This window comes from Protopterus annectens, chromosome 4.part1 (assembly GCF_019279795.1).
Source record: "Protopterus annectens isolate FY-2018-M chromosome 4.part1, PAN1.0, whole genome shotgun sequence".
Lineage (NCBI taxonomy): Eukaryota > Metazoa > Chordata > Ceratodontiformes > Protopteridae > Protopterus > Protopterus annectens.
In genome coordinates, this window is record NC_056734.1 from 279,473,668 (window position 1) to 279,490,333 (window position 16,666).

Sequence of the window (16,666 nt, forward strand, 5' to 3'; positions counted from 1 at the left end):
AAAATATTCCTTACTAAGTTTTATTCATATTTGTTTATGTTTTATTGTTGATCCTTCATCAGTTCCCAAATATTTATACACTCCCTCTTGCTCATGTTCTTTTATATCACATTCCTACCCCAGAATGATGTTTTCTTGGTGCTGCAGCTTTTCTGGCTTAAATGTTGCTTTTGCACATTTATCAAGACCAAATGACATTCTTATATCATCTAAAAATGTTTTGACCACTTGCAGTTGTGCTTTCAGTTCCTCATCTGATGAACTATACCGATTTAAATCATTTACAAAAAGAAGATGAGAAGTCTTTAAACTTTATTGTTTTCTGGGAGCCAAATTGTAGCCATGAAATAGACACTTAATGGGTTAAGGGCAAGACAAAAGAGCAGTAGTTACAGAGAGTCACCCTGGAATATTTCCCTTTGAATTTCATCCCTGGAATAATAATTTGTCCTTTTCGTGGCTTAACTACAAAGTAGTTTGCCACTGTTTCATGGTCACTATAATGTAATCGATTAGTGTAGGGTGTATCTTATACATTTTGAAGCACTTTTTAACTTGAATGTGGGATATTGTGAAATGCTTTTTTATAGTCTGTCCATGCCATACTTAGATTCTTCTCCTTTTTTACAGTTCTCCATTATGACTTTATTTAACCGCAAATGATCCTTTGTTCCATGTGACTTTCTTTTATTACCCTTTTGTTCTATTGTCATAATTGAGTCTTCTTCTAAATGACTACAAACTTTGTCAGCATCAGTTCCAGTATATAGTGTATATGTCGTCAGAAGGCAAGTTATTGGTCTATAGTTTTTAGTATAGCTTGCAGGTTCACTCTTATATAGGAATATTGTTCTTCCTGTTGTTAACCTGGCTGGTGTCTGTTTGGGGTGTGCATATAAATAGTTCTTACTCATCTCTAAATGTTCATGTAAAGATGTTAATATTTTTAGCCAGAAGTTAGGTACTGTATCTGGACCTGGGTTGTCCAATTAGGAGCTTTTCTTAACTTGTTTCAATTTCTCTGGCCATTACTTCTTCCCATCTCATATCCTGTACATTTATACTTCTAACCATTTAGCAACCTTATGTCCCACAGGATCTTAACAGATATTTCTCCAAAATGTACCTATATCTTCTTTTTTGCTGGTGTTTCAATCCCTTTTGCTCGTTTCCCAGTTCTCTAAAAAACTTTTTTGGGTCAGTAATAAATTGCTTATTTTATACTTTTCCTTTATATTTATCTGCATATCTTCTAAGTTTTTCTGCCTGTGCTGATATGTTTAGTTTATTGTTTGCGATAGTGCACAATAGATTTTGATCTGTTCTAATACTGCCACTTTGCTTTTATCACATCTATTTTTCTGAGTATATTTGTTGAACTGCTCCCTCTTCTATACTTTTCCAACAGTGACACTTCTCGTCTTAATTGCATTACAGTTTTCTCTGTTTGATACATCAATTATGGCATTCAATTTCTCCCCTTTCTATCCCTTACTACACCATGTTTTGGTGGTAAGACTTTATCTGTTATTAATTTAGCTGCACAGTTATATATCCTATTTAAGTCTCTTATATCAGGAATCTCTATGAATAGTCCTAATTACTGTGTTCATTTGTTTTATCAGACTTCTAACTTTTTGGATTTTATTGACTTTTTGTAGTCTATTTCTTTCATTGATCTTAATATGTCTGTCCATTTCTATTAAATCAAGCAACTCTTCTCTTACATCACTTTCTTTTAAATTGAGGGCACACTCTTTGTTCTCCATTTCCTGCTGGCATTCTATACAAAGTTCCAGAGCATCTTACTGTGCCACATTCTCTTGTTTCATCATGTGTCATCTGTTGCTCTATCATATAGGAGCTCACTGGCCTATCACTCCACAACACTGACTATGTCAGATTTGCAACAGTTTCCTGTTCCTTCTCTTGCAGTGCAAGTTTAAATGAATGTTTGTACTGGTTTCCTATGAAAGGCCCCAAAGTATCTCCATATGGCAACTAATCAGATGTTTCCCGCTTCACTGGTTCCTCCTTAATTTGGGGATCCATCACTGTATCCTTCTGCGATTTTATCTGAGTTAAATTTTCTACACTAAATCCTGCACTTCGCAGGTAATCCATAACCCCAGTTTCTATTTCTTTAAGTTATCCATTACTAATTCTCTTGTCTACTTTTCTTTTTTGTTTTCTTATTTTTTGTATTGTAAACTTTTCCATGTCCGGATGCCTCTATTTCTCTTCAAATATCTTTGGTGCTGCTCTTTTTGTATTGATGAGTTTTGCTTTCTCCTTTGCATAAATATTCCACCATCTTGAATCTCTTTTTTCTTTCCTATGTTGATATTTCTTCTTCAGATGTCTCCAGGAGGAGTCCTGTATATTTTGGGGACTTGTTAATCTATCATGCTGTGATATAGCCTGTGTTAGACTTTCTACACTAAATTCTTCAGTTTTCAAGTATTCCATAACTTAAGCTTCTATTTTTTAACTTCTACTTTACTAATCTGCTGTTCTATGTTTCCCTTTGTGATCTTATTTTTTTATTGTGAAATTTTCCATATCTGGATGGCTTTGCCTCTGTTTCTCTTCAAATATGTTTGGGGCTACCTTTTTCATATGTTGATTAATTTGGCTTTCTTCTTTCTATAAATATTGCACCATATCAGATCTCTGTTTCCCATGTCCATATTTCATTTTTATACATTTAAAAAGTCTCTAGATTCTGTTCATTATATTTTTGCAGTTCCTCAGTCAGTTCTTTTTCCAAACAACCCAAGGTTTCTTGGTCTATGTACTGTTTTTCATGGATTTTTTGTATTAATGAACACACATTTGCATTTGAAGCTTCTGGCAGTTTTTCTTGTGGATCTATTTTTCTTTCCTCTAATTTATCTCTTAATCTTTTCATATATCTTCTGTCTGGAAATTCTGGACTTCTTGCATAACAGTAACAATACATCATTTCATTCTTATCCTCAATAGTCCATTCTGTCGTGTATGGCTCTATCAGTTTTTCTAAATTTTGAGGACTGCTACTTCCTTCCACACCAGGGGTCATCCTCCCCCTGGGTCTGGCCTAGCCCCATTGTAGGAATGTTGCCATGTCTTGATGATTCTACTCTGTCATTTTTTCCAGTCCTAGCACCAGGACTGGGCACTTTTTAATCCTGGGTCATTTTTTTTATTTTTAACCAACTTCTGTCCATGATATATGCTATATAAAATACAGTCTATATATCAGTGTCACCTTGGTGAGATTTTGTGAAAAACAGGGTCCACCTCATGAAGGTACTCAGCAAGACTTGAGGATGAATTAATTTCCAGCAATACTACTCTCCTTTGCTTGCTGATTTATCATCTCTCCATTCAGACTACCAGACAGGTTGCCTGTTGAGTGACTCAAAACATGACCTACGAGGTAAAGTTGGATCCATACTTCAACACAGCCTCCAGACAGCCTATGTTCCTGTAGAATGGTATACCTCAACATGCATCCTTCTGACTGAGGGTGACCATTACCTGATGCATGGAGTTAAAGACCCATCCCGACTCTTCTCATCTGTGAGGTAGACCAATGAGTTATCATTGGACCGTCTCTAAAAGGACACAGGTAATATCCCGACTGTGTGCCAAACCCATGTGTGATTTGTTCTGGCTACATCATGTCTGTTACATCTGTTCGATGTCCTCAAGAAGGTCAACAAAGGCATGCATGATGACAACACCATCATCCTGCATAACTTGATCTAGTCAAGGCATTTGATACAAATCCGCACTCAGGTATTACTGAGAAACCGTCACAAGTGTCCATAAACACCTACTTTGCCAAGTGGGTAGACCAGTGAATCACATATATGACAGATAAATATGTTGAAGTGTAAGAAGTGACCTATTTCTAGAGTCCAGTGAGCAGGTCCATACCTCAGTGCTCTGTGCTACACCCTTTCCTGTTCATTATTTAAATCTCAGACATCAAGACAGACTTACACATCCTTTGCCCAACCAACTTTGTGGAGGACTGCAGATTGCGGACAATCACTGAATACAAGTGTGATATTGGGATAATACTGAGAGTATCAACACACACAAAGGGTTGCTGCAACAGCCATGGAGACACAGTGGATGAACAAAAATCATGGGGGGGATTAGTTATGTTTAAAAGCAAATACACAAGCTAAATATAATACAGACAGCACATCCCTATGAGCAGACTGAGTGGTATGAGACCTGTGTAATCAGGTAGATGGTATGCAGAATGTCCACCAGCATGTGCCCCCAGTGGTGACTACTCCCTTGCATATAGCATAACTCCTGAGTATGTGCAGGGCATCCACATCAAAGGGCATTATAGTTCCACACTTCTCAGCCCTCATCACATCAATAACTGAGTAGAATGCAGTATTTTTCATGTACCTCCCAAAACATCTTTCAGGGATGAGTTACTGAAGTGTACCACATCTGTCACAATGAATTCCCTCAAATCTTATTGGCCATACCCAGGTATTCCTTTTTGTTGCATATCTATTACTGGTTGATGGTGCAGAACCCCCTTCAAGGTATTATACAAGATGCGTGTGTGATATGTGTTGCTGTGATGCACACCGTAAATACATAGCTGATTAACATTGATGTCATGGGCTACATTTGTGGCAGTGTGGATTGTGCCATATACATGCCATGCACATCTGTCAACTGGCCAAGATTGCTTGCAATTTCAAACACAGGTGTAACAGTGTCTGTCCTAACACTTCCAGAAGATGGTAATTTTTGAGGAAGATGTGCTTGATTCCCCTCATAGATTGCTGACAAATCATGGCAGTTGTACAAGTGTTTTGTTCTTAGGTTCATAGGTTCATAGGTTCATAGGCTGATACTAGGCTATCTGCCCTAGGGCATTTATAAGCCTAGCCAGAGTGTGTTTGACTTTCGCCACCCTTTTAAATTAGTTGACTGTGCCTCTGTATAGTAGGTCACAGAAGGCAGCCCTTTTAAGGTTAGTTTACTGTACCTCTGTCAAGCAGGGACACAGGAGAGATCCCAGGGGTAAACTTACGATCTCCCATCCACTCATTAAGATTTCTCTTGAAGAGTGTCAGTGAGGGGCTCTGCCTAACATGGATTGGGATTTTGTTCCAGAGTGAGGGGAGCCTCTGGGATATGAATCTGTCCCTCCAGCATGTCTTATTTATTTCTGTGATGAGGTTCAAGTCCCTGGAGCATGTAGCTCTAAGGGATTTGGATTTCCTGAGGTGAAGCATGTCCATTAATTCTGGGTTGGACATGGCTTTATACGTCAGACACAGATCGCCTCTGAGTAGGTGGTACGCAACTGAGTAGAGCTGGAGTTTCTTTAGCCGAACTGCATAGGGCATCTGTTTGAGTCCCTTGATCCTCTTGGTGAGGTACTTTTGGGGTCTTTCCAGTTGCTGCAGGTGTTGGGTAAGGTACATCCCAAATGGGGCATTGTATTCAATTATGGGCCTGATAAGTGATGAGTAGAGGGGCACAATGACCTCTCTTGATCTAGATGTGAACCCTTTTGTGATAAGGTGGGCTATATAGAAGGTCTTTCTAACCACTTTGGCAATGTGATTGTCAAAGGAGAGATTGCTATCTACTTGGGTCCTCAAGTCCGTAATTACTTCTTCTGTACTTAATGGATTACCACCTATGTGGTAATTTGTGGGAACTTTGTTTTTCCCAAAGGGGATGACGATGCACTTTTTGGCATTTAGCTTTAGGCGATGCCTCTGACACCAGTTATCCATCTCTGTGAGACCCTTTTGGATGATGCTTGTGTCAGCCGGAGAGTCAATTATGGCAAAAAGTTTGCAGTCATCTGCGAACTTGGTCAGCCATAGTCCACCCGTGTTAGCCTGTACCTCGGAGAAATATATACCAAACAAGAGAGGTCCCAGGACTGAGCCTTGTGGGATGCCACTTGTAACTGGTTTAGAGTCTGACATGGCACCTGCTATTCTGACCATGTGGGTTCTATCCCTGAGCCAGTTTGCAACCCATCTTGTGACATAGAGACTGATATTTAAGCTGGTGAGCTTATTTATGATGCCCGAGTGGGGTATTGTGTCAAAGGCTTTTGCGAGGTCCAGGTAGGCTATGTGGACTACCTTCCCTTCATCTATGGCTTTGGTAAATGTTTCAACGAAGTTGACCAGGTTCAAGAGGCAAGATCTGCCCTTAACAAAGCTGAATTTGGTAGGATCCAGTGTCTGGAGGTTCCCAATGTCTTTGTTTATGATTTCCATGATGATACGCTCCATAGCTTTGCAGACCAGGCTAGTCAGGCTTATAGGGCTATAGTTTCTGGGGTCCATTATGGCACCACCTTTGTGGAGCGGGACCACTGTTGCTGTATGCCATTCCTTGGGTACATATCCTGTAGTAAGGCTGAGATTGAACAGTGACTTTATATGAGGGTTTAGTTCTTCTTGGAGCTCATGTAAGACACAGCCCGGGATACCGTCTGGTCCCATTGATGCTGTGTTTTTTGCTTTGGAGAGGGCAGCTCTCACCTGTGCATCTGTGATCTCAGGAAGGCTACAGTCTGTTGCGATAGACATTTGCTATTTTGGGGGGGAAGGGGGGGGGGGAGTTTGCACTGAACCTTTCTGCCAGGATGTTGGCAATGTCTGTGGGTTCAGTGTATGTTTTGTCATTTTGTCCTAACTCAGAGCATATCTGGGAGTTGCCTCCCAGGTTCTTGGCATAACTAAAGAAGGCCTTGTGATTATCTTTAGTGTCTTGTGCTATTTTTCTTTCTAAGCTGGCCTTAGATGATTTTATGAGGGATCGTACTTTCTTGCTAGTACTTATCAGAGACACCTTCCCTTTTTGGGATTTTGCTCTACCATGTAGTAGCTTTCTCCTTCTGTTGTATAGCTTATTTATGGTTGGGGTCCACCAGACAGGTCTCCTGCCTTTGGAGGAGTGAGTCTTGGTTTTATTTGGGATAGCATGCTCCATGCATTCCTGTAGGTGTCCATATAATGCTTTTGTAAAGGATTCTGCATTTTGGGCTGTATTTTCCACTGGCACGGAGGCTTTGAAGGATTCCACCTCTGTTTTGAGAAGTGTGAAGTTTGCTTTTGAGAAGTTCTTCACCGTGGTTTCCTTGGCTGGGGGTGGGGATGGAATATGGATGTCCAGTGAGATTAGTTTGTGGTCTGATCTTACCAATGAGGGGTATACCTTTGATGTGGAACATAGAGACCCCATGTTGGTGATGACCAGATCCAATATGTTTTCCCCTCTTGTGAGAGTGGTGACCAGTTGTTCCATATCATTTAAGATTATAAATTCTAGGAACCATTGGGCGAGGGTGTTTGGGCTTCAGTAGCTTTCCCAATCAATGTTTGGGTAGTTGAAGTCACCCAATATAATGGTGTTTGGAGAGACCTTCATATTATCCAGTGTTCTCAGGAAAGCCGAGTGGGGTTCCTGTGTTTGGGAGGGTGGTCTGTAGCAGGCTACAAACTAAAAGGCAGTTTTGCCCACTGTTAGTTGCACATGGATGGTCTCTGATGCTTCGTGCAGTGCCACTAACCTGGAGGTGTGGGTATCTTTGATAAATATGGATACTCCCCTTCATTTTGTGGTTCAGTCCGAGTTTTGGGGCTGAAAAGCATGGTATGAAGTATAACCTGTTAGTGCTGGGGTGCTCTCGGGAGCCTTGAACCAGGTTTCTGTTACTGCACAGATATCAATATTCTCCATACTGAGGAGAGTCTCGAGTGCGTGCATCTTGAGGTTTAGACTTCTGGCATTGAGCAGCATTACCCTTAGTTTTTTTTTTCTTTGTGTTGTCTATGGAGGTGGGTTTGTCTTTTGAGCCTTGCCTAAAAAGGCACCATGGGGGAGGCAAGAGCCTTTGCCAGTATTCAAAAACCTAGTGACACCAGTACTTTAGTGAATTGTTAAAATTGATCATTTTGTCTTTATACTATGGCATCATTCTTGGTGAGGGCAAGATGCTACTCAAGGTCAGGGTCATACCGGCCTGGGCTACATGATCAGAGAGCTCCTCTATGTCTCTTTTCATGTAGTCCAGGGAGGTACATCTCAGGTCATTCACACCAGCATGGACAATGATGGAGTCATATTTGTACTTGCTTTGGAGTGACCTGAGTGCTTGTGTTATGTGGCGGATCCTGGCACCCGACAGGCAGCTTACAGTGACCTTCTCCTTGTTCAGTCTGGTGAGTGGGACGTCAGTGTGTCTGACAATAGAGTCACCTATTACAAGTGCATTAGGTGTGTTGTTTAGCCTTAAGGGCTGTGACTGTGTGGCACACTGACTTTGTGAGCTATGTGCTACGTGGGTATTGTTTCATGGTAGGGGTTGCTTGGATGTCTGCTTTGGAGGTCTCTGCTGCTTAGGCAGATTTTTATTTAGAGCCTCCGAGTATGCTTTTGTGTGTTTATGTGTTTGGTTTGCTGATGCGATAGGTCTATGTGAGACTGGATTTGTGGTGTGTGTGGTTACCTTCTCCTCCTGACTGGCAGTGCCAGTACTGGGTTGAGAGAGCTCAGCCTCCAGTTTGGCTATATAGTTGCATCTCTCACATATATTTGAGCTTGTTGGGAGGAGGAGAGGGTGGTCCGTATACATAAGGCAGTTGTAACATTGCCTCAAGATTCCCAGATTCACCAGCTGGACTGGAGAGTAAACCCGAAACTGACCTTTGGATATGCCCGAATAATATAGGAAAACTACTTATTGACTGATCAGAAAGAACCAATAGGGAGCAAGTACCTAAAAAGAGTATAAGAGGGTGTAGTGCTTAAGTTTATTAGTGTTTACCTATGAGATTACTTATATGAGCAAGTGCAGGGCTTTAGAATGAAAATAGAGTGCTTATTTTGAGATTTAGAGCAGTTCTAAGGGAAAAAGTGAAGAGCAGACTTTGTGGAGACGGGAATAGTTTAAACCTGTTTAAGCGGTGCTGCCCGAAACTGCTCTGTGCGCAAGACCATGCAAAAAGAGAGTTGCAGGGTTTTAATCACTCCCAATCACATATGTTATGTCAAAGAAATGGAGTAGTGGTGGTATTATACTGACATTGCTCAGGATTGTGCATGCTTTTGTCTACTTTTGTCCATTAACCTGTTGCTATGTGTTCTGCTTGGTTGAGACCTATGTTGACATGACATTACATTCATACTCAGGCAACTCATCTTGCACAGCTTCACAATATGCACCTACTCCCTTTTGTACGTACCATCCTTGATAAATGTCCTTTCCAATGTTCATGTCAGGATACTTATATTGCAAACAATCCTCTCCATTGATATGTCACCTTGTGTGACAGTCACATAATATACAATAACTGCATGATAATATTACTGTACCCACACAGGCAGTGTACACAGCAGTACGTACTATATTATGTAGATATGTGATTGGTGTTCAAGATGCAACTATCTTGTTTTTGTGGTATACGTAGATTGATATGCCCTCATCTGTTGTACATTACCATGTTTCATCTATCCTCTTCTCTGTGTTCATTCCTACAATTCATCTGTGTGTCCTTTTTCAATACACAAATTTCCCCTGAATAACTATTTATAATACAGTCTATGTACCCTTGGTGATCATTTGTAAAACTTTTATTCGATATGCCTAAAACAGGTTTCTACACTACTCTGCACTGTATACACTTTTATGTAATGTGCTGGAACTGTATACATTGCTTTATTAAAAACCTTGGTAGTCATTGTGGCTTTCTGCTGAATTTCGCTAACCTATTTTGCCTGTAGGTAAAAAGGTATACATGTCTGTAGGTATTCTTGTTACTTTACATGGTTTCCTGGCTGGCAGCACTGTTGCTGGCCATGAAACTGCTCTTGTTTACGTTTAACTGCGATGCACGGCATGCATATGTAATTAGTGCTGCTGCTCATTCCACAAACATGTAAACTCCATGTAGGCTTCGTGCTAAGCTTACACAGAGTTTATTCAATCCCCAGGCATGATTATAAATATGACTTGGTAGGCAAGTATATACCCACATTCCTGCCCCCCACTTTTGTTTTTTTTTTAAATGTGCATTAAAGTAGCTCTTCTATGGCCATCCATCTAGTATTTTCGTCCCAAATCCCAAAAAGTTGTAATGTGAATTCAAATGACTTTTAAGAATACAAAAGATCAATAACCACTTTCTTGAAAGTATAAATGCTGATTAGGTTAAAGCTATTATCTTTGCTGATTTGGGCAGAATATTTGGCTTAGTAGACAACACCTTCTAACTAAACAGGTTAAAGAATGTTAAACTTACTGAATGACTACTAGCAGAATTCTGCATTTGCCTGTCAGGCATCATCTTTGCACCCTAAAATCACAAAATCAGAAAATGCTTTCCACCTGGTCCATACTGATCTTTATGTATAAGCACAAAGTTTGATGCTAGGCTTATTAGTTTTCTATCTGTCCATATCTATTCTCAAATATTGTTTGGCTCCATGTTGATTACTTTGTGTTTCTATTCCAGAATACTATTCTGGAAGACAGAACAGGTTTACGTCAGCATGACTTGTCAGAATGTACAAATAAACTGGTATGTGAATCAATGCATGAAAATGAATTATAATAAAACCATAATAATGACTTTTGCCACACCAGGTAGGGAATTAATACTCATTAATAGGGTCACATGAAAGTAGTTAAGTTCTTAAAATATCTGGAACAGCAGACTATAGTGTACAACATTTCAAAGTAGTAGGCCATATTGGCAAGAATATGGTAGGTATGAAGTAAACAGTTACATATAGGAGTTGTAGCAGGGATTCTGTAGAGCAAACCTGTCAAGTAAATTATAATACAGTATTGGCATTATTTTCTGAATAGTAATACTACACTACTGCACCTCTGGCATATGCTGATCATGCACCTAAAACATTGCAGCCAGGGCAGCCCACCCCCCACACTTCTCACTAGCCAAGCTATGTCTCTGCACTTAATAGCTAATGTCAGAAAGTAGCACAAGGAGACTTAAGAATAGTGCAAGTGGTTATGTTTAGTCTGCAGCTTGTATTTCAGCCTGTTCAAACATGTCAATGTAGTTTAAAACAATGAAAAGTATCACTTATTATATGGGCAAATAATGAGTTATATACACCACTGGAACCAAGGGGTACAATAAAACGAATAAAACTGAACCCTTTAGGGTACAATGACTATGTAGCAAAAAGGCTCTCAACAAATCACAGTAAGGAAAAAAGATATTTTTTAAACGCTTCAATTCTTTACTTAATAGAACTTTTTCAGAATCAACATTAAATAATTCAGACAGTTTAAATACACTAAAGGAAATGACAACATATAAAAACAAAAAAATTGCATCTGGTAATAAAATATTTAAATTACTGCAAAATATTTGAATTAGTAGCTTCAAAATTTACATATCCAAATGATCACATTAGATTTTAGTTCATGAAAATTAAAAACTGTTAATATATTATAAAATCTTTAATAGAAAGAGTTTAAATCCAGGTGCAGCATCAGCTCATAAAAAAACTTGCCACTTCAGTCCCAAATATTCTAAATAATTATTGAAATGATCTACAAAGCACAACTGATGTACCTTTTCAACTACTAAAATACTATTTTTCGAAAATCACTACAGCACATATTATGTCGAGTTAATGCATTGATGGCATTTTTTTCCTTATGGCCAGAAGGTGTTCCCAAATTCTAAATGCTAGTCTCCTGACAGTTTTGTTTATATAAAAACTGTCACAGTTGCAACAAGAAGCTAGATAGACAAGACCCTCACATTTACAATCAAACCTGTCCTTGGCTGCCAAAGTATAATCTAAATCTTTAAAATAATAATTGCTTGTGGAATTAATATACCTACAAAATCTGTACTGAGAGCAGGGAAACATACCTACAGAGCTACTAGCGGTGATGTTACTCACTAAATTAGTATGTTCTAACAAATGTTTTAACTTCTTAGTCTTTTTGTATATAAACTGAGGATTTTGTTCAACTATTCTAGCCACTTTTTTATAAACATCTTTATTTAGTTAACACTTGTGACATAGGCACATTTACATTTATATAAAAGTAATCAAATTGTATTAAAAAGTTAAAATTAACAAACATTATGCTTCTCATATACTGATAAATATCATATAACCTAAGTAACATTACATAAAATATTCAATTCCTGACTGTTTTTTAAACAAAAAACATCTTTCTTAAACCATCATTTAGGACATACTCAATCGTACATTTATATAAATGAAAACAAACCACACTGACACAATCTTACTTGCAAGCATTTTACACCACAAAACACACTGACACACTCACAACTGCAAACATTATACATCACTTATAATCTACCCAGTCATTTTCAGTGAAACATTACATAGCTCATTTAAGTCCTGCCTTCTTTTAAACCTCATTCCTCCCCTGTATGTATTGTTCCCATAATTCCCATTTTCTTCCTGCCTAGTTTGCTCTTACCTTTTTCTAAAGATCTCTATTCCAGTTGTTTTATCTCTCTTACTATATTCACTACTTCCAATATAGTTGATTCAGATTTTCATTTTCTAGTAATTGCTTTTTTGGCAACCACCATAATTAGAGACAGCAAGGCCTTACCATGTTTAGGCAATTCTGATTCTGTATCATAGCTCAGAAAAATCATCTCCTTCATCACACCAATCTGCCACCCAGCATCTCCAACAGTGCCTCTCGCAGGGAATCCTTAAAGTCTGCCAACTCACTGCACTCCCAGAAAATATGTTCCAAATTGCCTCTTTTTTCCCCATCATACCTCCAGCATTTGCTATCTACCTGAGGAAAAATTCTCTGGAGTCTACTTGGAGTATAAAAATATCTATGTAAACATTTCTAAGCAAAAATCCTAAATCTTCAAGATTTTGTAGCATATTTGGGAGACACACACACACACACATATATCCTCCTATTGGTTCTTTGTGAATTGCTTTTCCAGTATCTCCTCCCAATCCTTTCTAACCTTCTCTCATTGATTCTTATATTTATCATGCAATATTTTATATGGTCTACTAATTATTCCTTTTTAACGGCAGCTTCTGTTCTAGATTCTACTAAAAATTCTACCAGTTCTAGTCTTTAATTTAGGGACCATATCCTCTGATATCAACCCTTAGGGTAATCTTGCTCCCTAAAAATTACTTTCCAATTGTTTTGAATAATCTTTCTAACACTGGAACCATCTGTGTTCATAGGGATAGAAAATGCAAAGGCTTTGTCCATGTGATCATTGCATTTTGTTTTAGTGGTAAAACCTGAAAGAAGAATAGGGGGAAACGTATTAGTTCTACTCATTGCTACTTCATCAGAAATAGACTTTAATTTTGCCACTGGATAACATCTCATTTGGAACATACCAATAAGCATATCTACTTCACTTAGAAACTTAGAATTATCATTAATTAAATTACTTGTCATCTAAATATGTTACACTTCATAAAGGAAGGATGATAACTGCTAAAGTATAAATAATTGTTGGCAAAGGTATTCTTCCTATAAATGCCACTGTCAAACTTTCTTTTCTACACATCTAATGTTATTAGGGTATCTAAAAAAATGACAATTTTACCTATACCACTAAGTTCAAACTTTAGCCAATCAATACTATTATTTATTTCTACTAAAATAAAATCTCAAAAAGTTCAATGCTTTCTGTCCAAATAAAAAAACAAATCATCAGTGTATTTTCTATAATAAGTTATGCATGGGGATGCACAAGCCAGTACATTTCTTTGTGCCGGTCCCAAGCCCAGATAAATGAGGAGGGTTGCATCAGGAAGGGCATCCGGCATAAAATTTTGCCAAACCATACATGCAGAAAACAGTACAGAAATTCATACTGGATCAGTCAAGGCCCGTGTTAACAATGACCGCCACCAGTACTGTTGGCCAACAAGGTGCTGGCGGAAATTGGGCTACTGTTGGCTGAAGGAGGAGAAGAGGTGGAAGGCATGCCCGAAGGCAGGTAAAGGCTAGGACTGTGACAGTGAGGGTCAGAACTTTGAATGTTGGCAGTATGACTGGCATAGGGAGAGAGCTAGCTGATATGATGGACCAAAGGACGGTTGGTATATTGTGTGGGCAAGAAACCAGATGGAAGGGGAGCAAGGCTAGGTGTATCGGAGGCGGTTTCAAATTGTTTTATTATGGTGTGGATGGGAGGAGAAATGGTGTAGGCATTATCCTGAAGGAACAGTATGCTAAGAGTGTTTTGGAGGTGAAAAGAGTGTCAGATAGAGTGATGTTTATGAAGCTGGAAATTGATGGTGGAATGATGAATGTTGTTAGTGCATGTGCTTCACAAGTTGGGTGTGCGATGGATGAGAAAGAAAATTTTTGGAGTGAGTTAGATGAAGTGGTGATGATTGTACCCAAGGGCGAGAGACTGGTGATTGGAGCAGATTTCAATGGGCATGTTGGTGAGGGGCTTTCGCTCGGTCAATACCGAGTTTCTTCAAAGTCAAAATGTTTCTGTGTTCAATTAACCTGGATTAAATAGTATGTCAGAGAGTCACATGACCCATTCTGATTAAATTAAACCCATCTCTTAATTAACAAGTAAAAATACTATTTAAAAACATTATCATGTCTAAGCCTAAAAAATATGTATATAAAAACATCACAAGTTGAACATCTTGAGACCTATCTCAAAGCATTGTTATAACACTTCATTTAAAGGTATTCTTACCTAAATAAATCTCTAACCATACATTAATTAATGAATAATAAAACCCAAAAACAGAAAATGAAGCCCACAAAATAGTTCAATACATATTACAAGTATAAATCTTAAAAATACAGTACTCATAACATACTATAAAATTATAAACGGGCCATTCTTAATTTGAGGACACTTCCTATATTTATATTTTCATTTAAACCAGGTGGTTTACCTGCATCTAGCTTGAGCTGCCAATATAACTTTCGATATTCTAGTCTAGCCTCCCAGTTACCACCCCTTATATCAGGTATCACTTTCTCTAAGACAATGAATTTTAATTCCATGTTTTCACAAACTTGTGAGTGTTTGTAGAAAGCATCATTGTCTTTACATTTCAAAACGTCATAAAGATGCTCATTGACCCTTCTTCTCAGCAGTCGCTCTGTTTTCCCCACATAAAAACTATGACAGTATATGCATAACCCTAGGTAAACTACTCCCTTTGCTCCACAATTAAAATATTTAGTGGAGTTAAAATTAAATTTTCTGGAGGGAATATAAATAGTGTCCCGGTTAATCATGGCACTGCACTGTTTGCAACTACCACATTTGTGGGTACCTGTTCTTAAACTGCATGTTGCAAGCCCAGATTTTCCTTTCATCTCAAACAATTCTTTCAAGTTAACATCTCTTTTCCTTGTAAAATGAGGGTACTCAGAGACAAACTGATTTATTTCTTCATTCAAAGTAAGTATCGGCCAGTATTTGGAGATAATATACTCAACATCGTAGGAGTTAGGTGAAAAAGTGTGAATAAAGTTGTTATTCTTCACTTCTAGCTGCTCTAATGGTGTCTTTTGGTCCAAAGTAGAAAGTGACGCTCCTATTAAGGGAGAATATTTCTTATTCCTACTAGTCAAAACCTCCTGAATCATACTGTCAATCAGGGGTATAGGATATCCTTTCTCTACAAAAAGTGTCTTAAGAGTATGTGCTTCCTCTATAAAACTATCGAGGGAGCTAGACATTCTAGATGCTCGAATAAGCTTGTGATGTTTTTATATACATATTTTTTAGACTAAGACATGATAATGTTTTTAAATAGTATTTTAACATGTTAATTAAGAGATGGGTTTAATTTAATCAGAATTGGTCATGTGACTATCTGACATACTATTTAATCCAGGTTAATTGAGCACAGAAACTTTTTGACTTTGAAGAAGCTCAGTATTGGCCGAGTGAAAGCGCTTGTTTCAAGTACTGTTTGCTGTTTTTTACTTTATTAAAAGTGGTTTCATTTACAACTGTTTTCGTCAGTGAGTTCCGGGTCCTGTTACTGCGTGGCATTCTTTGGATTATTGGCTTGTTCTACTTGCTTTTTTTGTGGTTTTAACAAGTCCATGGCAGAAGGAACGGAACAGGTGACCTTTCTGGAGACACCTATTCTCCTCAGGGATGACTCTGATGACGCCCCTGTAACTCGAGGCGAGTTTAAACAAATAATGGTATTACTAACTCAAATTACGAATTCTATTAATGAATGTACTGGAGATTCTATTCTGGGATTGCCAGGTAACCAATTGCACTTTGCAGACCCAAGAAGGAAGCGTGTCATTGCTTCTCCACTGAAGACAGCTAGTAATGCGCAAGACAAACTTCCTGGTATTAGTCCACCAAGTAATGGCGCATTTCGCATACCATCTACAAGAGCAAGTACTGCACAGAAGAACAAAAAGGACACTAATAACAAGGATTTCAACTTTTGTGATTGGGTTGGTCAGCAATTCTATTTTAAACAAGGTACTGTAAATCCTAATTTTAATGAAACATCGAGAACAGCTTTAATAATTTAAGGGACAAACTGTATGCACTTAAAAGTAATCAGTTGGAGATAGATTACCTTAAGGAGTGCGTGCAAGTCAAGCGTGTTCCTAAAGGTCTCCGACTGTATAAATTCC